This window comes from Oryctolagus cuniculus, chromosome 1, assembly GCF_964237555.1.
Source record: "Oryctolagus cuniculus chromosome 1, mOryCun1.1, whole genome shotgun sequence".
NCBI classification, from domain to species: domain Eukaryota; kingdom Metazoa; phylum Chordata; class Mammalia; order Lagomorpha; family Leporidae; genus Oryctolagus; species Oryctolagus cuniculus.
The window spans coordinates 164,406,444-164,430,312 of record NC_091432.1 but is presented as its reverse complement, the minus strand read 5'-3'; the positions used below and the strand labels follow the sequence as shown (position 1 = coordinate 164,430,312).

The window sequence follows — 23,869 nt, the reverse complement described above, 5'->3', positions numbered from 1 at the left end:
CCCTGCTGATAGGCCTAGAAAAGCAGCTAAAGATGGAGCAAGTCCTTGGGCCCCTGCACCCATGTGGGAGACCCTGAAGAAGCTCCCGGCTTCAGCCTGGCCCAGCCCAGGCCATTGTGGCCATTTGGGGAGTAAACCAACAGATGAAAAATCTCTCCCTCTCCCCCACCCCCCTGCCCCACCACCTTTCTCCTTCTGTCTCTGTATTTAGGCCTTTCAAATAAATAAATGGCAAAAAGAAATTAGAAAAAAAGATGATAGTTTCAAGTCATTCAATTTCATAGAGGTCTGTTAACTGCAAAATAGATAGTGGCCACAGAACTTTTTTTGTGTTTTATTGCTTGATTTATCTGATAAAACATCACATTGAATTATAGAAAGTAATTAGTGGGGTATTTTTGGTTACTAAATGTTATAGGGGCCCGCACTATGGCACAGTGGGTTAACGCCCTGGCCTAAAGCGCCGGCATCCCATATGGGTGCCGGTTCAAGACCCAGCTGCTCCACTTCCGATCCAGCTCTCTGCTATGGCCTGGGAAAGCAGTAAGAAGTAGTCCTTGGGCCCCTGCACCCACGTGGGAGACCCGGAAGAGGCTCCTGGCTCCTGGCTTTGGATCAGCACAGCTCCGGCCATTGCAGCCAACTGGAGAGTAAACCATCAGATGGAAGACCTCTCTCTCTCTCTCTCTCTCTCTCTCTCTCTGCTTCTCCTCTCTCTGTAAATCTGACTTTCAAATAAATAAATATTTTTAAAAAATAAATTTTATAGACAGTAGATTAGAACTGAAGAAACTAATTTGAAAAAGTAAGCATCCAATCAATTTGATTCCCTCATACAAGCTCATCCTAAATACCTCCGCTTCTCTAAAGCATATATTTTTATAAAAATTATCTGCAAAACTGGGTCATTCTTTTCTTGGTACAGAGTAGCCACAAACTTGTTGAGCACCCATTGTTGAATGACTCATTAGTATGCAATCATAGGTTTATCTCCATTCTCCCTTCCTTTGCCGTGGAGAACTTCTAGCCTACAGAGACGATGGGGTAGCTGTGGGTCGCCTGAGAATCTTGGCTCAGCTCTTTAGTAACACTGTGATGTCGGGCGGAGGGGCTGGCGGTTGAGACCAGTCACCTGGGGCGGTCAGCTGCTCTGATACGACGGAGCCCCAATACAGACTTGGGGTGTTAGAGCTCCTGGACTGACCGGGTGCACAGCGTTCCACACTGCTTTGTCACACACTGATGCTGTGTGGCGAATAACACTTTTATCCTTGAATTTCATTTTCTGTGAACTTTTCTAAGTTCCCTTCTATAACACTTTCATTCAGTTCTGTGGGTCTTCTTGCGAGTTATCAAAACTAAGGGTGGTTTGGGGGAATGCTTCGAACTCGTAGTTGGTATCAGAAGTAAGGTGTTTCTGTGTGCACTTAGCTGATTTTTACACCTTCATGATGTAATTCCACCCTGCCTTCCCAGTTCTCAAAAAAATGTTCCTCTGACTACAAAGAGTATATACACCTTATCTGTAACTCTTGTGGTACTTGGAAAATGGTTCCTGACTTCTCTGTTGATCACATATGACTATCTTATGTCCCGAATTCAACATTCTGCTTTACTGTGTGAGGAACTCAATCTGTGTGTCACAGCCTATCTACTTCCAGTAGCCAATATTTGTTTTTAATTAAATATTCAAGAAAAATGCTTCTTATGGCAAATAGCAATTTGTAAAATTTAGGTTACCTTTGTATTTTATTAATGAGGCTAAAATCACTATTTGCTTATTCAGCAACTATTTACTGTATTCTGGGCTCTAATGATTGTCAGCAAGCAGTGAATTGAGTCCCTTCATTCAGGATGATTCCATTTGGGAAGATAAATATCACAGATAAACCAATACGTATATGCTTTTACATTAGGTGGTGATAAGTGCTAGAAAGAACGCTGAAGCAGGATAAGAGAACCACGTGTGATGTGAAGGCAGGCCTCTGAGAGGAAGTGGCATTTCAGCCAAGAGTCGAATGATGCCAGGAGCAAGCCAGGCAGACCAGTTTGCAAAGATGACCTAAATACTCCAGCTGCTTAATGACATCAACAGCCAGATTTACATGAGATTGGATTTCTTGAATAGCAGATAACTTCTCTTTAAACCTTCTTCAAATTTTTAATTTTTATGTATTTTTATTTATTTGAAAGGCAGAGTGACAGAGTGAGGCAGACAGAGACAGATCTTCCATCCTCCGGTTCACTCTCTAAATACAATAACCAGAACCGGGCCAGGCCAACGTCAAAAGCCTGGAACTTCACTTGGGTCTCCCACACAGGTGGGAGTCATCACCTGCTGCTTCCTAGGCTGTACAATAGCAGGAAGCTGGATCTGAAGCAGAGTAGGGACTCAAACCTAGGCTCTCTGAATATGGGATGCAGATATCCCAAGAGGCATCTTAGCTGCTGTTCCAAGTGCCCTCCCTCTGTTTCATTTATTTGAAAGGCAGAGAGACAGAAATGTATCCTCCATGTTCTTAGAGGTGCCCACAACAGCCACAAGTGCCCACAACAGCTAAAGCAAGGCCTGAAGATGGGAGCCTAGAACTCAGTGTGGGTCTCTCAGGTGGATGGCACGGACCCAAATACTTGGACTATCACTTGCTTCCTCCCAGGCTCTGCATTAGAAACTAGAATGGAGAGCAGTGCTGGTGACCAGGCACTCTGATGGCACGTTACCTTCTTCAACAAACACTACCCCCTAGGGAACAAGACGTTTTGGAATGATAAAGAATTCCAATCCAGTCATAACACATTGTTGCATCCTCATAGTTCCCTTAAAGACACGAAAAAAATTACGGAAATGTAAACAGGTGCATTTGCGAAAAGAACAAAGCAAGTTCAGGGCAGACTGAGACAAAGTTCACTCTCTGAATAGTCTTTGTGTTCCACATTCCTGGACGGGACAGCAGGGGAACAATTTCTGTCTAAATGATCATCCTATGGGGAAGAATCTGTCAAAACAGTCGGTTTTCTGTTAGACTTTGGAATGTGCAGATGAGGCTTGGCTTGATGTCCTGCAGTTCTCAAGAGCAGCAAGGGAGTCCAGCAGAAGGATGCTAGCAAAGGTGAATGTGAAGAATCACTCTAACTGTAAATCGTGAAATCAAAAGAAGACACTCCTGCATTTTTTCACTGTAGGTAGTTTCAGTGAACAAACCAATGGTCACTTCTTTTTATCTTACAGACAGAACGACATCCCATACTGAGGAGAACTGGATGATCCTGCAGGAGAAAGGTATGACTTTTAATGGTGGTGATTGTTAAGAGCAGACTCTGTTAGGAAAATGGTGCAGTCTTATCTATGGCGCGATCTACACCCTGACACCATCCTTGGCTCTAGCCCCCACCGCCATCAGTGGAAGCCAGGTGGCCACATGGCCCAACCACCGGTGTCAAGCTCCACCCCCATCCTAATGGGATTCGCTGCTCCTACTTCTTTGCCCGCCCTCCGGCAGAGTTTTAAAAGGACCTGTTCCTGAATACGTGGCTCTCTCTTGCTCGCTCTCTCACTCTCTCTGTGCTCTCTCTTCTCTCGTCCTCTCTTATCCCCCCCTCCTCTCTCCTCTCAGCTTGCTCACTCTCTTCTCTCTCTCTCTCTCTTTTCCTTCCTCACCCCTTCCCTCCGGCCTGCTGAGTTTTCCCCAATGAACCCTTTCCCTTACTCTGGTGTTTGGTGTGTTTTGTGACAATCTTACAGACTCAGTTGCATTTTCTGATTTTCTTTTATCTATATCTTCATGAAAAGTAAGGAATATAGAATGGGTATCATGTTTGAAAATGTTAATCCTGTGGTCTGGAATTCTATTCTCCACAATGCTCTGTTCCCCAACACCCTTTGCATATGTAGTAGACTAATTATATGCTCTGAGAATTCTAGAATACTTTCCAAATTTTCAAAAGAGATTGAAATTATACCCCCGAGCAGCTGTGGTCCTGAGGATGAGTGTTCTAGTTCTTTAAAACACAATGACCCAGGTGTTTTAAGTCTTGAATACTCATAATGATTATTAACCATGCCCCAACTATGCTGTAGAAAGAAGAATTATTCAGATAAGCTTTTTATTTATGTTGCAGTGGTTCCATTCCTAGAGGTAAAAGTGAGATACTTTCATTTGAAAAAGGTAGGAAAAGAATTCTGTGAGAGCCCATCTGTCTTTGGTGTGTTAGTGCTAAAGTCAATGTCTCTTGGTCTCCAGGCATCATCAGAGGAAGCTCTCTCCTCTGATCTTTGAGTAGCCAGAAAGACTGAATGTGTTGATAAGAGATGGTACTAGAAAGGAAAGTTGAGAAAGGAGGAGGCAAATGTGTCGCAGCAAAGTTGTTACGGGGCAGGAGTAAAGAAGGAAATGGCTTTCCTATTTTTCTCTCTAGTATTTTTTCTCTAATACCCCCCAAGCACACTAGAAGATTGATATCAAGTGTATTGGCAGCATCTTTGTAGAGAAAAGGAAATCTTTCTTGGTAACAAGGGACAATGGACATGCTCGTTGCTTTAATTATTTTTGTGAAGTGGGATTCATGCTTCAAAGCATGAAATCATGAATAATTTTTCAGGTGAAATGTTATGACCTGGAGGCCCATTTATTTAGCATTAAATACACATCTTCTACATGCTTAATACTCAGTTGACATACTGTGAGTGACTAGATAGGAGTATGTACAGGAGATAGTCCCTGCTTTAATCTTGAAGTGTCTCAGTTCCGCAGTGAAACATATTAAAAGACATTGCCTTGCCTTCCAGTAGGTTATGGATTTGTGAGCAACAGAAGTTAAGTACTTGAAATATTTAAAATGTGATCCTAGGTAGGAAATGTTAAATACCAGGATGGTTGGCATGGAATCCAAATCATTGCTCGTTGGAAGAGAAAGGCAGGGTGGGATCTAATGGTGAGGAAGAACTTGACTTGGTCTTTCAGTGTCTTTGCTGATTACCATTTTAACTCATTATGAAATGTGGGTACTAGAAATTCAAGCAGAGAAATTCAGATAAGCGAGCATACATAGAACCACAGTGATAGATGTGTGAAGGAACTTCCAGAACAACAACATAGCCTAAAAGCATATATAAAAACTTGGTATTAACTTCAGAATACTGCGAGAATGTTACCTTATGACACAGCCATTGCACTCCTAGGTATAAAAATTGTATGGCACAAAAAAAATTGTATGGGAATGTTGATAGTGGTATTATTCACAATAGCCAAAATGTGGAACCCATCCCAATGTATATCAACTGATGAATGTAAAAAGTCACTTGTTCTATTCATACAATGAAATATCGTAATAAAAAGGTACTGATACCTGCTTTAATATGGATGAACCCTGAACATGTTATGCTGTGAGAAAAAGCCACACAAAGAAGTTGACATGGTACAGAATTGTATTTATATATAAAACATACATGGTAGATAAGTCTGTAAAGACAGAAGGAAAATGAGTGGTTTTGATGGCTAGAGAGAGCAGGCAGTGGGCAGTGACTGTAGGTGCAGATGAGGGTTTGTTGGAGGAAGATGAAGAAAATATTAGACTACATGGTGGTGATGGTTGCACAACTTGGTACTCAACTAAAAGAAAAATAACTGATAAACTTCACACTTATACAAGCTGAATTTTGTGGAAAAACAATTATGCCTAGGTAAAGGTGTTATTTAAAGAAAAGTCTGGAAAGGATAACTCTTGGAAAGTTGCTAAGAATATTAGCTCTTAGAGTGAAATTACAACACACACATACACACACCCCTTAGAAATGAAGAAAAGGCATAGATAAGATACAGGAGAATCAGAGACAAGAGCTTTGTTTCTCTTATGGGGTTAGGAGGCAATAAAAATAAATCTTATTCAGTGTACCTAAAGGGCGAGAGAGAAGTGAGACATTTTTTACAGTGATAACCTAAAGGCAGGAAATCAGTTTTTGATTCCACAGTGATCTCATACCTATTAAACACTACTGAGAAATAATTGCAAACATACAGAAAATGTATATGAATCCAACAGAGAACACCCATAGCCCTTACCTAGATCAACTTCACATTGATAACATTTACTCCATTGAATTTAGCATTTGTGCCGTGATCCCTCTCTTCCTCTCCCCTCTCCCCTCTCCCGTCTATTTTTTTTTTTTAAGATTTTATTTATTCATTTGAGAGGTAGAATTACAGACAGTGAGAGGGAGAGACAGAAAGGTCTTCCTTCCGTTGGTTCACTCCCCAAATGGCCACAACAGCCAGAGCTGCGCCAATCCAAAGCCAAGAGCCAGGTGCTTCTTCCCAATCTCCCACATGGGTGCAGGGGCCCAAACACTTGGGCCATTTTCCACTGCTTTCCCAGGCCACAGCAGAGAGCTGGATGGGAAGTGGAGCAGCCAGGACTAGAACCGGCTGGCACCCTTATGGGATTCCAGCACTGCAGGCAGAGGATTAACCTGTGCCTCGGTGCCAACCCCCATCCCCTCTCTATATTAACATTTATACACACACACACACACACACACACTCTTAGGTGTATGTATCTAAAATTTAATACGTTCTAAACATATAAAATTTGATATGTGAGACTGTTACATCATCACATCTCTTTCCCGAATACATCACTGTACAATGCAAATCTCCTAAGAATAAAGATATTATCTGTCTTTTATATCCAGATTAAAGTAACCAATTTCAGTAAATTTAGTATTGATATAGTACTTCTATACGATTTCCAGTCCATACGCCAACTTCATTAACCAACATGCTGCATCAAAAATTACTCTGGGTCGGCGCCTTGGCTCACTAGGCTAATCCTCCACCTGAGGCGCCAGCACACCAGGTTCTAGTCCCAGTCGGGGCGCCGGATTCTGTCCTGGTTGCTCCTCTTCCAGGCCAGCTCTCTGCTGTGGCCCGGGAGGGCAGTGGAGGATGGCCCAGGTGCTTGGGCCCTGCACCCCATGGGAGACCAGGAAAAGCACCTGGCTCCTGGCTTCGGATCAGCGCGGTGCACCAGCTGCAGCAGCCACTGGGGAGTGAACCAACAGTAAAAGGAAGACCTTCTCTCTCTCTCTCTCTCTCTCTCTCTCTCTCTCTCTCACTGTCCACTCTGCCTGTCAAAAAAAAATTACTCTGATACTTAGCAATTGAAAATACACCTATGATGTCAGCTGGATGATGATCTACTTGCAGGCTCAGTCGTGTGGCTGTTGGCAGGATCTAGTGCCTTGCTGCCTGTTAGCCAGGGCCTCCTCCAGTCCTTCACCAATGATCTGGGCCAAATGTTAGGAATAGCATTGTCTCTACCCTGGGGTATCAGGACGTCCACCTGTTTTCCATTGGTGATGTTAACTTTGATCACTGATCAAGGCGTTCTGTGATTTCTCCACTGTATAATTATTTTTTTCATTACAACTCAAAGGCTCTCTATGGGTAGACACAAAGACCACACAAATAGACTGAACCTTGCCCAAAGTTTCTCCTAGATTGAGCATCTAAAGGATTTTTTAAATTTCTTTATTGACTTGAAAGAGTGAGAGGGAGAGACAAAAATCTTCCATCTACGGGTTCACACCCCAGATGGCTACGGGACTGCGCCAGACTGACAGCAGGAGCCTGGAACTCCACCCAGGTCTCATGGCAGGGGTCTGGATGCTCAGCCATCTTCCCATGCTTGCCCAGGCCCGTTAGCAGGGAGCTGGAACAGATGTGGAACAGTCACTGGGACTCGAGCCGTCACTCACATGGGATGCCAGCATCACAGGCAGTGGTCTCACCTACTGCACCCCAACACGGTACTACCCTTGTATGAAACAATCTTTGCTATACTGTGGCAGTAAAGTGCTTTTAAAATTTTTTTTGCAACTCCTGTGTTAGCCCACTCAGGCTGCCAGAACTGCAAACCATGGACTAGGTGCTCCCAGCAACAGACACCTTTCTCAAAGTCGGGGAGGCTGGAAACCCAGGGTTTCGGAGCTGGCAGGCCAGGCTTCTCTGTAGGCCTCTGTCCTAGGCTTGCAGACGGCAGCCTTCTTGCTGTGTCCTCACATGCCCTGTCCCTGTGCGCACACATCCCTGGTCTCTCTTCATCTTCTGAGGATGCCAATCCTGCTGGATTAGGGCCTCACCCTTCTGAACTCATTTAATCTTAATAACCGCCTTTAAGGTCCCATCTCCAAAAATGGTCACATTGGGATTTAGGCCCCCAACAAATAAACTTGGAAAGAATTTAGTCTATAGCAGTATTCCCCTGTGTCCCCCCCCCCCAAAAAAAGGCAGCCATCCCTTCCCAGACATTTATTTCTCTGCTTATTAACATAAAGAATGGATTCCCATTTTGTTTTTCTTTTTTTCTTTTTTTTTCAATGGTTTATCATTTATTACCACCTGGACATCCGAAGCCCCTCGAGGCTGACCCCTCTGTCCCTGTAACCCGCCCCCACCAACATCCTGGGGCGACTAGATGTCTCAGGTTCTCACTAGATAGGCATGGTGGCTGTACCACATGGTGACCGTAGTAAACGCGACAGAATCGTCTGCTCTACCACGGTTCATTTTCTCAGGCGACTTTCACCTCACTGACAATTTCAGGCTTGTTTTGCTCCTTTCCTGCCTCAGGCCTAGAAATAGTCCTTTCTCTGGCAACCCTTGGCCCCTTTAGTTAGAGCTGTGCACCAAAGGGTACCATCTGACTATAGCCTGTCCTCACCACTGTTGTGGCCTCGGCCTAGAGAGATCTTCCTGTCTGTCTGGCCATCTGTCCATCTAAGAGTGAAGGCACTTTTAAAAGTTCATGGAAAGTGGGATTAAACATTTCATTTACTGTGGTGTAGTAAGACTGAAAATCCACGCACAGTTTTTTCCTAATACACTTTTCCAAGAACTTTTTGAGGACCCCAAAAACTTTTTGCGTCCAAATGAACTTCGCTTTTCATCCATTTCCCATGGGCTTTTTGAAGTGACCTCCTGTGCACACCCCCTGCAGCACACACAGACACACTCGTTGGCGTGTGTAGTCCGTCCGGAAGTCCTGAGTCGGTATCTCTACCCGCAGTCACAGTGATTCCTGCCCCAGCCACGGCTCCCCCATCCGTGTGTGCGACTCTAGCCTGCACAGTGAGAACCCTGGCCCCGGACATCAGTGTGTTCACTGACTTGCTCATTACTCACTTGCTCAGTACTTAAAGCACCCCAGATCATCTCAGAATCCCTCTGTCCATGCTGCTGCAAAGACAAACTTAAAAAAAAGAAAAAAAAAAAACACCTTAGTGTTGGCAGCTCTTGCCAGTTCTCACCCTAAGTTTAACAGGGGGTAGCCCAGTGCTTGTTTAGCAGTTACTTGGGTTTCTTTTTTTTTTCCCCTTTCAGTGTAATTACTCATTAGCTCTCCAATTGGGTTCATTTTCTTGTGTTCTCTTTTAATTCTAGTATTTTTCCTTCTTTCCTGTACTTCCATTTTGTAAAGGCAAAGAAACCTCAAAAAGTTCATGGGAAAATGGAATTTTAAAGATAGATGTATTTTAGAGCAAAAGAAAATTGAAATCTCTGCATAGGTTTTAGATATTACTTATTTTCCATGGACTTTTAGTAGACCTCTCATATATAAAGCTACAACAAGCTTCCAAAAACCAAAGTGCACAAAAGCTATCTCGGGGAAGTATTACTCCCTCTCACATCTCTTCCATCCTGATTGCTACCCACTCTTTGCCAGTGATGTGCTTCATCGCATGTCATGATTTTCTGGTTTTCGGCTCACTCACTCGCTCTCTCTGATGCAACCATGTTCATTTTTGTCATTTTCCCACAAAGGTAGCATATTATATATGGTCTTTTGTCCATTTTTAGGATGGAAAATTTTTCTTGAGCTTTGGAGACTAGCAGGCTTTTCAACAATCTCATGTTAACTCAGCAAACCTCTGAGTGTCTCCAGAGAGACCCAGTGCTGAACAGCGAGTCCCATGTCTCCATGGGCTAGGTCCAAGCTAGGTTTGTGGTATAGATCTTTCTTGGGTATGCGCTACTGCAGGGCTGGGGGCCACCATCCATTTGCTTCCTGGCCCTGCTCTCTCCCGCACAGTTTGAACTGTAGACCTTGTCCTCCAGCTGCTTAGAAGATCCTTGCAGTCCCTCCTCTGTACCCAGGACCCCACAGCCTTGCCTAGCTTTTCAGTGTTGCTCAGTTCTGCTTTCCCTGGCAAAATCAGCTCTGCAGGGGCCAAACTTCCTGCTGTGCTGCAGCCTGGGTCGCAACTCCTGCCTCTCTCCTCCAGTTCACAATGTACCACAACTATCTGCCATCTCTTCTTTCTCCCTGCCGCTGGCGCGCATGCACAAACACACGTGCGCGCGCGCGCACACACACACACACACACACACTTTGAAAGGTTTGAAGGCTTGAATTCTTCCATCCCAGTGGGAGGCTCCTATGAAAAGGGGGCAATTGTTTTAAAAATAGTCAGTTGCCTGCTGGGGATTGTTCATGATGAAACACTAGTGCACCATGCCAGGAGGGGGTGGCACTACCTAAGCCCTTCACTGCACTCTGCAGCTCCTGTCCCAGCCTTTGGGGGAAGCTTGCCTCCCTGGCAGATCCACAGCTGGGTAGGGGGGTGTAGGGCCAGCTACTCAAAGCTGAGGCCCCAGGAGGCTTGGCACAATGACCCCAAGGACAACGTGGGTTGCTGGGCCAGGTACTCTGGTTGCAGTTAGCACTTTCCCATGCACACTGTAAATTCTGCCAATGTCGGTCCCTGCACAAAACTGCTTCTGGGAAAGCAGAGGGAAGGAAGAGGTACGTGACAGATCTAAGGCGTTTGGCTACAAATCAAAGGAGAATCTCAACGAGGATGGCCCAAGTGCTTGGGCCCTGCACCCCATGGGAGACCAGGAGAAGCACCTGGCTCCTGGCTTCGGATCAGAGCGGTGCGCCAGCTGCAGCAGCCATTGCAGGGTGAACCAGTGGAAAAGGAAGACCTTTCTCTCTGTCTCTCTCTCTCTCTCACTGTCCACTCTGCCTATCAAAAAAAAAAAAAAAAAAAAAGGGCAAAGAGCAAGGCAAAGGCACGGAGGTCTTCACAGGGTTAACACAGCCAAGCAGACACAAAGGATTGAAGAGGGTGAGGCAAAAAGACCTCCGTTTGTAAGGAGTGGGGGAGAAAAACGCCTTCCATCCCTCCTCTGTGCGTCAGGAGGTGCGTTTCCATTTCACAGTAAACCCAGCTCTAGATGAGGGTAGCTGGAAGCCTGTCCCTGCTTAGGCAGCTGATGAAAGAGCCTCCCAGGGCCTCTGAGGCAGGATGCGTAGGGGAGCTTGTTTTGAAAGGTACACCAGTGGTTGGTTCTGCCTGGGAGCCCCAGCCGCTCCGAGCAGGCTGGGGAGGGAGAGAGGGAAAATCTTGACTGGAACACTCCTAGCCTGGAAGGGCCCTCCGGAGCAGCACCAGGCAAAACCCGGAATGGATCTTTGGAAGCTCAGCCCGGGGCTCTAGTGTAAACTCGGGCTCGGGCTCCAACACACCCCGGAGCGCTCTCCAGCGGTGGGAACCTGGGAGGGGTCGAACATGCTGTTCAGAATAATTTAGGAGGCAGAATATTCTTCCCGCTTGGTAGTGTGAAATCACTTATTTATGGCTTCCATTCAGACCCGGGTTTGCAGATAATCCCCCTTTCTAAGCGGTGGAACTCATGAATGTTGATCTTGCAAATCAAGTTGACACTAGGAGCTTTTGTCCACCAGGGCATACATCAAGGCCTGCCTCCTCCCCAGCACGTTCCCCCCTCCTCCTCATCGGCATGCTCGCCCCAGCCTCCCTGAGGCCCGAAAGGCGCGCCCCGCCCCCGCAGTGACCTGGGGTCTCCAGCAACAATCGAGGGGCTTGTCTGGCTGAGCGCTGGGGCCGACTTGGAGCCTCACGCTGAAAGCTCCAAGTGAAGCCTTCAAGACAAATGGCCCCTGACAGGAGGAGGTCACGTCATGAAGTGCCCCCCCCCCCCCCCCCCCCCGCCGCGCGCCCTGCCGCGAGGAGGGGGCGCCAGCCTGCACCAGGGAACCTGGGCATTGGTCCTTAAGCAGGCTCGCTGAGCCAAGCCCAGACAAAACCCAGTGTCCAAGCAGGGAAGCAGTGAGACAGTTGCGGTTGTGTGGCGGGAGGATGGAGGACAGAGAGGAGGCCAGGGTGAGTGGATCTGACCTCACAGATCAGATGAGGGAAGCCATGTGTTTACGACATTCACAGAAGTCATCAGTAAGGGACCCTGTGATAAGATGCTTGCTTATTAATGCTAACGAGCTAAGGGTCATGAGCTGCTTAGGGCTCTGGAGGAAAAAGTGCAAATGGCAGACCAAATATGGGATTCAGTATTTTTGTGATGAGTACCACGGTCCGATGAAATCAGAAGGGAGTCCCTGGCTCCTGACTCTTAGGAATCCAGACTCATGCATAAAGATATGCACGCTTACTTTAAATCTTATTACATCCCAGTGTCCCAAGTGGTTTCTGGAGCGGAGGCAGCTCATTGTGATTCGTGAATGCCCTGTTTACCTGGGTCTGTCCCACTTTTCATCAGGAGCCCTTTCGTTGTCTCAGGTTGGGCTGTGGGAAGGGTGTTTGCACACACACATGTATGTGTTCAGAAAAAATGCAGGGAAGGGAGGAACTATGTCAAGATGGTCAGGATTTCTGCAGTGGGGTGGGGATGGGGGGTACGATGCCACTTAGGACACCTGCACCCTGTAGCCCAGTGCCTGGGCTCAAGTACTGGCTCGAACTAATCCACACCCTGGGAAGGCAGCAGGTGATGACTCCCAGCCACTCAGTAAGGAGACCGATCTGAGTTCAAGGATCCTGGCTTGGGCCTGATCCAGCTCCTGCTGCTTTGGGCATTTAGAAAGTGAATCAGCAGTTGGGAGCTTTCTCTCTCTGTCTCTCTCTCTTTCAAATAATAATTTTAAAAATTTAAAGATGGAAGTTGCTCTTGAACCCACACAATTGGGTCTGTCTGCCCAACATAGAGAAAAAGGCATTTGTTGTAGGGCGCAGAGTAAGGAGCCAACCAGGCAGCTGTCCTTAATTCCCCCTCTCCCTGAGTAAGAGGTCAGGGTGGATGCTTCTTAGAGACTGGAGGTGGGGATGAGAGATGCATGGTCAGCACAGATCCCGATCCTCGCTGGTCGGCAGTGCCTGTGGCCCTCCTTTTATTGGTCATCGACACGGTGTTCTTTAGGGAATTGTTACCATGGCTAAGTGGGCTTGAGTTAGTCTAAGGGCTGCATGAGGTTGTAGTTTCTGACCCAGACCTGGGATTCCTCAAAAAGAAACCCCTCAAGATGATGAGACAAACAAGCCTGGTGCTAAGTGACCTCGCAAGTCTGGAGACTGGCTGTGCCACTTCCTCCGTTCAGTGAGTGATGCTGGCTAGCTAGCCGAAAGGCAGGACAGGGACATGTTACCGGATGGGAGGGAAGCTGGGAGACGGGGCCTGATGGTTTCCAGCATTGGCATTCAAAGCAACACACAGAACTTGGTTTCAAGAAAAGACCAGAAAGGATGGTTGAGGTCTAGTTTTCTGAAGAAAAGTGCTCCAAGTGACCATTTTTGGTTGACATGCGTGTCTAGGCAGAGGGGATATGTTGAATTAGAGTACCATGCAGAGAATCTGATCCTTTGCTAGGGTTAGCCATTTTCCCATAATACAGCCCTGTCCTGGGAACCAATAGGATATGGCAAATGAGCTGCTCTCCTGTTGTTACATGTACTCCTCAAGAGCGGTTCACCTGAAGGCAAGCCCCTTAGTCTTGCCCCCACTTGGGATTCTGACCTCACACGTTCCTGGAGCTCCGTGTGCTCTGTAATTTGCTTTAGAAGCTGCTCAGGTCCCTTTGCTTCCTTTTGACTTGACAGTTGTGTACAGATGGAAGGGAGCTCCACTTTCTTCTCCTGCACGTAGATACCCAGTCTTCCCAGCGCCATCTGTTGCATAGACTTTGCTTTCTCTGATGTACGCACCTGCTGCCTTTGTTAAGAAAACAAAAAAATCACTTGGCTGAGGATACATGGATTTATTTGGGATTCTGTGTTCAATTTTGTTGGTGTATGCCTGTGTTTTTAGGCTGATGCCATGCCATTTTGGTTCCTATACCTCTGTAGTCTGTATTGAAATCAGGTATTGTACTGATCTCCAGGTTAATTCTTTTTGGTCAAGATTGCTGTGACTATATGGAGACTTCAGTGCTTACACGTGGATTTTAGGAGTTTTTTTCCTAGTTCTTTGAAGAATGTCACTAGTATTTTGATGGAGATTGCATTCAATCTATAAATTGTGGTAGTATAGACATTTTAATAATCCTAATTCTCTTAATCTGTGAACATGGGCTTATCTCCCATTTTTTATGTGTGCATGTGTGTCTTCTTTCATTTCTTCCACTAGTGTTTTGAAATTTGAGTTGTAATGTTAGACATCAATGCCTAAATTTATTACACAGTATTTTTTGCAGCTATTATGAATGGGATTGCTCTTACAATTTCTTTCTCACTACATTATTTATTGGGGCAAATATTGTGCATTGTGAAGTAAAAAATTGTTTTTAAAGATTTATTTATTTGAAAGAGTTACAGAGAGGCAGAGGCAGAGAGAGACGTCTTCCATCCGCTGATTCACTCCTCAAATGGCCATAACAGCTGGAGCTGTGCCTTTCTGAAGCCAGCAGGTTCTTCCAGGACTCCCACATGGGTGCAGGGGCCCAAGCACTTGGGTCATCTGCCACTGCTTTCCCAGCCCATAGCAGAGAACTGTATTGGAAGTAGAGCAACCAGGTCTCAAACCAGCGCTCATATTGGGATGCCAGCACTGCAGGTGGCGGCTTTACCTGCTATGCCACAGTGCCAGCCCCTGTGAGGTATACAATTTTAAGAATTCATTACCAAGAAATATGAAGTGAACACCATGTGTGAGAGTACTCCAAAAACTTAATGGAAAATGAGATTAAAAGATAAGTTTATTTGGGATGAACAATTTTGAAATCCATGCATACAAGTATCTTCAAAAAGTTTATAGAAAATATTATGAAAAAACTGCACATAGATTTCAGAATTTTTTTACTAAGATAAACATTTTTTTAAAAGATTTACTTATTTATTTGAAAGAGGTACACAGAGAGAGGAGAGGCAGAGAGTGAGAGAAAGGTCTTCCATCTGTTGGTTCACTACCCAATTGACCGCAATGGCCGGAGCTGTGCCAATTTGAAGCAAGGAAGCAGAATCTTCTTCCAGGTCTCCCACGCAGGTGCAGGGGCCCAAAGGCTTGGGCCATCTTCTACTGCTTCCCCAGGCCATAGCAGAGAGCTGGATCGGAAGTGAAGCAGCTGGGTCTCAAACCAGCGCCCATATGGGATGCTGGTACTATAGGCGGCAGCTTACCTCACTACACCACAGTACCAGCCTCTTAAATAAATTTCTTTTAATTGGCTTTTGCACAAACATTTTTTTTTTTTTTTTTTTTTTATTTTTTTGACAGGCAGAGTGGACAGTGAGAGAGAGAGAGACAGAGAGAAAGGTCTTCCTTTGCCGTTGGTTCACCCTCCAATGGCCGCGCGGCCGGCGCGCTGCGGCCGGCGCACCGCGCTGATCCGATGGCAGGAGCCAGGAGCCAGGTGCTTATCCTGGTCTCCCATGGGGTGCAGGGCCCAAGCACCTGGGCCATCCTCCACTGCACTCCCTGGCCACAGCAGAGGGCTGGCCTGGAAGAGGGGCAACCGGGACAGAATCCGGCGCCCCGACCGGGACTAGAACCCGGTGTGCCGGCGCCGCTAGGCGGAGGATTAGCCCAGTGAGCCGCGGCGCCGGCCTGCACAAACATTTTGAAGTACTTTCATATCTTAGCCTTTGTGAGATAATGCCCAAAGTATTTTTCTGAAGGATTGGAATTGGTTTATATTGCAAGCTACACTATATGGGAAATTCCATTACTTCACATCTTCTCCAAACTTGGCATTTTCTACTTTTGAACTTTGACCCATCTGGTGACTGTTTTTGTTATAATTTACAGATAACTGATGAGTATGCACCTTTCTGTACTGTTATTGGCCATTCTGCTTCCAAAACTAATTACTATTTCTCACATAACACAAACGTATGCATGAAGTTTAAAGGATCAGAATAAATATATCCAATTTTGTGTTTTTGTTCACCCATCATATTCAAGGGAAATTGTGTCCAAATTTTCTTACTGAATACATTTTTTGTTTAATCTTTGTTTATCTCAGGCATAATTTTTTAATACTTGTGGAGGGTTATTAGAATCTCTTATTCTTGAAATTGTTTCAGTTTGACTTTCCACTTGAAAATCTGCCTTATGTCACTGGAACTTGATGTTAATCCCTGCTTTGGAAATGACTGCTCACTTTATGCCTACTAAATGATAGCATATTTTTAATAAAGAGGAAGTTACCATACAATCGCATTCTTTGTATTTCTTTTTAAAAAATTTTATTTATTTAATTTGAAAGAGAGGGAAGGAGAGAGAGAAAGATAAAGATACTCCATCTGCTGGTTCACTATCCCAAATGCCTGTAGCAGTCAAGGTTGGACCAGGCTGAAGCCAGGAGCTGAGAAATTCTTTCTAGTCTCCATGTAGATGGCAGAGACCCAAGCATTTGAGCGATCACCCTGTCCCTCCAAGGATGCACACAGCAGTCAGATGGAATTGGAAATGAAGCCTGGACTCAAACCCAGAGACTCCAATATGGGATGCAGGCATGTCAGGCGGCAACTTCACTGCTGCACCATGTGCCTGGCCCAGTCTGCATTTTAACCACAGATGCTAGCGAAGACTTGAGCGATTGTCCCCCAAAAGAAGCCTGCAGTGAAGTAAAACCTGTTGGAAGTACCCCTTGGCCTGGGAGATCTGTCCGCTCACATCCAAAAAGGCCAGTTTAGCTCTTTAAATTTATACTAATGGAATGTGAACCAGCCCTGCCAAGATGCAGCCAAACATATCTTTGCGCAACGATATTGAAATGTTCTGCAGACTTCCTCCTCTTGTCTCCTGCTACCAAGTGTTTGTCCCAGGCTCTCTCTCTCTCCTTGATCAATAACCAGGCAATGAGGAAGTACAAGGTGGAATCGAGCTGAATGAGAAACTGCTTGGTGCTTACACATTTTGAGTTTGGGATTCTGATGAAGCCCAGGGGACCTCCTAATACAGGGAGGGCAAATAGCATTTATTTACTCGTTAGCCCCAGTGGATTGAAGTCACATAAGGGGGAAGTGCCACAGTCACAGCCCGGCTCTGGGGGACAGTATGTCATATAGCTTAGTCATGGCTGTTCCTGCGTGGGTGCAGACTGCTGTCAGCTGCCCTGCTGAGTAGTGGTTCTCAAACTTTGCTCCCCTAAGGAACAATCGTCTTGGGAGCATTTACACAGACCAAGCCCAATGGCATCAGAACCTCCAGGGCTGGTCCAGGTGTCCGTGCTAGTACTCCTATCATTAAAACCCCCATGGAGGGGACGGTGCTGTGGCATAGTGGGTAGACCACCGCGTGTGATGCTGGCATCCCATGTGGGCATCTGTTAGGAGTCCCGGCTGCTCCACTTCCAACCCAGCTCCCTGCTAGTGGTCTGGGAAAGCAGTAGAAGATGGCCCAAGTGCTTGAGCCCTTGCACCCTACGTGAGAGACCCGGAAGAAGCTCCTGGCTTCAGCCTGGTCCAGCCCCACTTGTTGAGGCCATCCAGAGAGTGAACCAGCGGATGGAGGATCTCTCTCTCTGTCTCCCCCCTCTTCAATTCTGACTTTCAAATAAATAGATAACTATTTAGAAATACAAAAGCAAGGGAGTTGCAGTGGGCAGGCAGGTTTCTGAAGCGCTGGAGTCAGGCAGTGTCACTTAACCCTGCCTTCATGGTGTCCCCCTTTGCAGGAGCCTTAACCACGCTTCTGTTCCTTAGCAGCAGCCTCCCTGAGGTAGCACCACGGCTGGTCCCCAGTGTCGGTGGGTTCTGCCTCTGCGGACTCAGCCACCCACAGTCAAAATTTTGGGGGAAAAATTGTTTTTCCACTGAACGTGTTCAGACATTTTCCCCTTCTCATTGTTCCCTAAACAATATAGGATCATATATCATATGGATAGCACTTAGATTACATTGCATATTGTTAGTAATCTAGAGATGATTTAATGTAGTTGGAAGCATGTGCCTAGGTTACATGCAATAGTGCAGCTCCATTTGATACAAGAAATTGGAACATCTTGGGCTTTTGGTGTCCTTTGGGCATCCTTGGACCCATCCCCCAAGCACGCCGAGGGAACACTGTGTGTGTAGTTCTGTACTGTTTGTGTATCCGTGCTTTATACATCAAAGAGTGAGGCTCTGACACTTTCCGTCTCCCCCATCATCTCACCTGCCACCCTTAATCACTTTTCACCCCCTCGGGGGTGACCCTGGTCCTATTGTGAATATATGATTCAGAGATTAAGAAATCGTTTTTCAGAGAGTTGTTTATAATGACAAAAATCACACTTGGTGCCGTTTGAGATTCGGGAGTGTTAATAATGTACGCAGTGAAGGCAAAAATGCCACTGTAAGCATAACAGTGGGGGTGAAAAATGACGCGCTGTGGCCGCTGATGCAGCCACTTAGGTTGTTAATAGTTTCTAGAAATAATTAAGGGATAATGTTAATTGAACAGGGCTTTCTCCGATGCCATGGTCTCCTGCTGCTAGATAACTAATGAGGAGAGATGGAAATGTTTACTTTCCTAGCCCAAGATACTGTCTGTCTGGTAAATAATTCTCAATTACACCATCATTATTTCTACTTTCCATTATTAAGGAAATTGATATTGTTTTTTTTTTTCTGATGGTGCTTTGTGCCTTATGGTGGTGTCTGATCAGTTTATTATTACTCAGCAGCTTAATAAAAGTCTTAGCATGGGTTCTAACCTAGAAGGGGACATTTATTCTCCATGACCTATGAGTGGTCTTTATCATCATGCTTTTCAACTTCCATTCTGCAACTGAAAGTGGCATCAGTATTGTTAAGATGCTTCAAATAATACCAGTGTAAAACCTTGTGAGTAGGGTATGGGATGCAAATGCAGAACCTGGAAGATCTCTTTGTTGTCTTCCAGTTCCTTCCGTGTCCTCTCCCCCACCTTGGCCAACCATGACACTCAACCCATCATGGCCATGGTTTCACCTTCAATTTAAAGAATTGAAAAATACCTGCTCTGTCATACTGGCTTCTGAGTGAGAATAAACACACAAAGCTATTTGCAAAAGTGGTAAGGTGCTCCCCAGGTAATCCTGGCGCAGTGCCATTTAGAAAGTATTGACTGGTCACCTGAGTTCCACTCACAACCTCTGAGATTTGGAGCCCAAAGATGAATTAGACACCCTGCCCTCAGCGAAATCCCACTGACAGCCTTCCTAGGGGTGGTTTTACTACTTGAAGATTCTGGTCCCCAAGAGAAGAGAAGAGATGGACAGTCCGGCAGATGAGAATCAAGATTTAAGATTACATCACCTAGTTATGTCATAAGCATCCTCATTTGTGTGAGCACACGCTGTGATGCTTACACAACAATACGATTGCCTAATGATGTGCTTCTCAGAATTTAGCCCTGTCCTTAAGGGATCCACAACTGGACACCAGTCTTAAGCCCTCATCTGAAATGACCACTTCCCTGGTCTGCCTGGAAAATTGGCTGAGAGCCGGAGGAGCAGGTTGGGCACCTTCCAATGTGGCATCTCAGTGTTTGTTTACTCTCCTCCCCAGTCCCCATTCTTCTTCTCCCAGAAGCCCCATGACAACAGAACTTCAGGCTCCCATTTAGTGACAGGCAGAAAGGGCCTGAGCTGAGCCTGCTGTCACCTTACACTGAAGATTTCCCCACCACTTAGGACAATCTGCCACCTGGATCCAGTTACAGATAGCCCGGTCTGCTGAGGGCGGGGGCGGGGGGAGGCATTCTGTGCACAGTCTCAAAGCGTGACAAAGAACTGGAAGCCAGAGGCAGAGAAGGGACCAGCTGAAAGAGTGGCTTCATAAAGGCCTGTAGGAGTCACCCCTGCCTTGGGGTCGATGAAGTTGGCCCTAGGGGACTCCCTGTTCTGGGCCCCCATGGGCTGGACCAGCTGCCTTGAGAACACTTTCCCCTCCTTGCCACTAAAGAGCAGCGTCTTTGTGTGCCACACTCTGAGAAGCGCAAGCAGTGCATTTCAGTGAACTCAAGTTGTTGCTCCCCAGCCCATCTGTGTCTGGGGTAGAGCTTTTCCAACCCTGCACTCATGGAGAGGTGACCCAGGCCAGCTGGTTAGATGTGGCAGGGACGTCCCTGCCCTGGGACTGGCAGCAGGACCAGCATGTGTATTTTTTCATACCCAGCCTGTTTTCTATAGTCAAAGCCTCCTTCAAGTTCAGCTCCTCTTAATTGGGTAAGATAGCCAAACCCCTGAAGTACAGAACAGAAAGTTTGTGGTAGTGGGTATTGCAGTTTTAATTTACTTTGTTTTATGTGCTTGGGAGAGTTCAGCAAGTCGCACACAATCCGAGGAAGGTACACTGGCAGATCAATTTCAGTGTTCTCACAGGTCCTTCGAGCCCGAGCAATGGCCCAAGTGTCCCCTACATTCCATATTTCACAGGTCCCAGTTGCATCATGCACTATTTTTTTAATTTATTTGGAAGGAGAGTTACAAAGAAAGAGAGGGAAATCTTTGAACCACCAGTTCACTTCCCAAATGGCATGACAGCCAGGATTGAACCAGGCTGAAGCCCAGAGCCAGGAATTCCATTTGAGTCTCCCCGAGGGAAGCAGAAACTCAAGCATTTGAGCCATCATCCACTGCTTCCTAAGCCCATCAGGAGGGAGCTGGGTGAAAAGTGGAGTTATCAGAACTCAAAGTGTTAGGGGCAATGACCAAAGAAACCAAAGCGTTGGGAGGAAAAGCACATGGTTTATGTATGCATGTGTGTGTGTGTTTGTGTATGTGCACACATGTACATGTGTGTGCATATTTGTGTGTATGCATGTGTGTGTGTCTGTGTATTGCCACTGACTCGCATCTCAAGAGTCAAGTCCGATCCTCTGCCTTCCCCTACTTTTACAACCTAAAGTCAGCAAGGCAATAAGAAGGCAGCTTCGGGGAGCTCACTGTTTTCTTACCAGGCATTTTTTTTCTTTTTTTTTGTTTGTTTTTTATTTATTTTTTTTTTAACTTTTATTTAATGAATATAAATTTCCAAAGTACAGAATATGGATTACAATGGCTTTCCCCCCCATAACATCCCTCCAACCCACAACCCTCCCCTTTTCCACTCCCTCTCCCCTTCCATTCACATCAAGATTCATTTTCGATTCTCTTTATATACAGAAGATCAGTTTAGCATACATTAAGTAAAGATTTCAACAGTTTGCTCCCACACAGAAACATAAAGTGAAAAATACTGTTTGAGTACTAGTTTTAGCATTAAATCACAATGTACAGCACACTAAGGACAAAGATCCTACATGAGGAGTAAGTAAGTACACAGTGACTCCTTTTGTTGACAACAAATTGACACTCTTGTTTATGGCCTCAGTAATCACCCTAGGCTCTTGTCATGAGCTGCCAAGGCTATGGAAGCCCCCTGAGTTCACTGACTCTGATCATATTTAGACAAGGCCATGGTCAAAGTGGAAGTTCTCTCCTCCCTTCAGAGAAAGGTACCTCCTTCTTTGATGACCCATTCTTTCCACTGGGATCTCACTCACGGAGATCTTTCATTTAGTTTTTTTTTCCCCCAGAGTGTCTTGGCTTTCCATGCCTGAAATACTCTCATGGGCATTTCAGCCGGATCTGCATGCCTTAAGGGCTGATTCTGAGGCCAGAGTGCTGTTTAGGACATCTGCCATTCTATGGGTCTGCTGTGTATCTCACTTCCCATGTTGGATCGTTCTCTCCCTTTTTTATCAGCTAGTATTTTCAGACACTATTCTTGTTTATGTGATCCCTTTGGTTCTTAGCCCTATCATTATGATCAATTGTGAACAGAAATTGATCACTGGGACTAGTGAGATGGCATTGGTACATGCCACCTCGATGGGATTGAATTGGAATCCCCTGGTATGTTTCTAACTCTACCATTTGAGGTAAGTCAGCTTGAGCATGTCCCAAATTGCACATCTCTTCCCTCTCTTATTCCCACTCTTATATTTAACAGCGATCACTTTTCAGTTAAGTTTCAGCACTTAAGAAGATTGTGTATTGATTACAGTATTCAACCAAAAGTATTAAGTAGAACAAACAAAAAAAAAATACTAAGAGGGATAACATATTAAGCTGCTCATCAACAGTCAGGGTGAGGGCTGATCAAGTCACCATTTCTCATAGTGTTCATTTCACTTTAACAGGTTTCCTTTTTGGTGCTCAGTTAGTTGTCACCTATCAAGGAGAACAAGTGGTATTTGTCCCTTTGGGATTGGCTTATTTCACTCAGCATAATGTTTTCCAAATTCCTAACAGGGATCACTTTTCAGTTAAAATTTAAACACCTAAGAATAATTGTGTGTTAATTACAGAGTTCAACCAATGGTACTAGAACAAAAAAAATACTAAAATGGATAAAGTATTACATTGTACATCAACCGTCAGGACAAGAGCTGATCAAGTCACTGTTTCTCATAGTGTCCATTTCACTTCAACAAGTTTCCCCTTTGGTGCTCAGTTAGTTGTCGCCAATCAGGGAGAACATATATTTGTCCCTTTGGGACTGGCTTAATTCACTCAGCATGATGTTTTCCAAGTTCCTCCATCTTGTTGCAAATGACCGGGTTTCATTGTTTTTGACTGCTGTATAGTATTCTATAGAGTACATGTCCCATAATTTCTTTATCCAGTCTGTTGATGGGCATTTGTGTTGGTTCCAGGTCTTAGCTATTGTGAATTGAGCTGCAATAAACATTAATGTGCAGACTGCTTTTTTGTTTGCCAATTTAATTTCCTTTGGGTAAATTCCAAGGAGTGGGATGGCTGGGTTGAATGGTAGGGTTATATTCAGGTTTCTGAGGAATCTCCAGGCTGACTTCCATAGTGGCTTAATTACCAGGCATTAACAAATCACAACTGCAAGGCAAGATAGTTTTACTGTACAGGAGTGAGTAAATTAGGAGGCACACAACTATCTTATCACAGATATGAGACCAGGCCTTTGTGGTAGGTGGGGAACCAAACTGGTTTCTAAGTCAGTACTGGTTTGCTTAGGAGCCAGCGGGCCCTTTGATAATGAGCGGGGTGTGTGTGTGTGTCTGTCTGTAGCATCCCCTCTAATTGGTTCCTTAATAGCATGCAGGAGGGAGTCTGTAACAAAACCAGCGCTCAAACCACCCACTTGGGAGACCTGAATGAAATTCCTGGCTCCTGCCTCCTGGCTTCCACCTGCCCTGGACCTGGCTGTTGCAACCATTTGGAAAGCAAACCAGCAGGTGGAAGATACATCTCTGTATGTGTGTTGTTCTGCCTTTCAAGTAGATAAGCATCTCTAAAGAGATAAAATATCTTTATTTAATCATCAATGTAACATTTTTATGATGTAGCCAAATATAACATAGTATTTACTGTCATTAAGACTGGCCATTGACCTAGAGCACATGAATAACGTTGGAGTTACAGACCCCCTGGTATGGGCAGGTATGCACAGCAGGAATCCGCGGTGACATCTGTTACCTACACACAAGCTCATCTGAGGCACCCCATCTCAACTCTGCCACAATCTGCTCCCTGTGCCCAGTGGGTTTCTTCACTTTCCCAGAACTGTCCACCTTCTCCTCTGTTGAGAAGGAGGATGTTGACACACTGCTTCCCATCTGTCACTCCCCCTCTTCGT

The 23,869-nt window shown here is 45.5% G+C and overlaps 1 long non-coding RNA gene across 2 annotated transcripts in view; it reads left to right on the top strand.

Moving 5' to 3' along the window:
- Positions 1 to 23,869, top strand: part of LOC127491140 (uncharacterized) — a 129,901-nt gene that overhangs the window by 58,654 nt on the left and 47,378 nt on the right. The window contains exons 1-2 of one of the 2 annotated variants that reach the window (XR_007919678.2): positions 2,987 to 3,110; positions 3,230 to 3,280. This is a non-coding gene — a long non-coding RNA (uncharacterized lncRNA). Of the gene's footprint in view, positions 1 to 2,986; positions 3,111 to 3,229; positions 3,281 to 23,869 lie in introns of those variants that run through there. The other variant, XR_011379759.1, reaches the window with a different exon arrangement.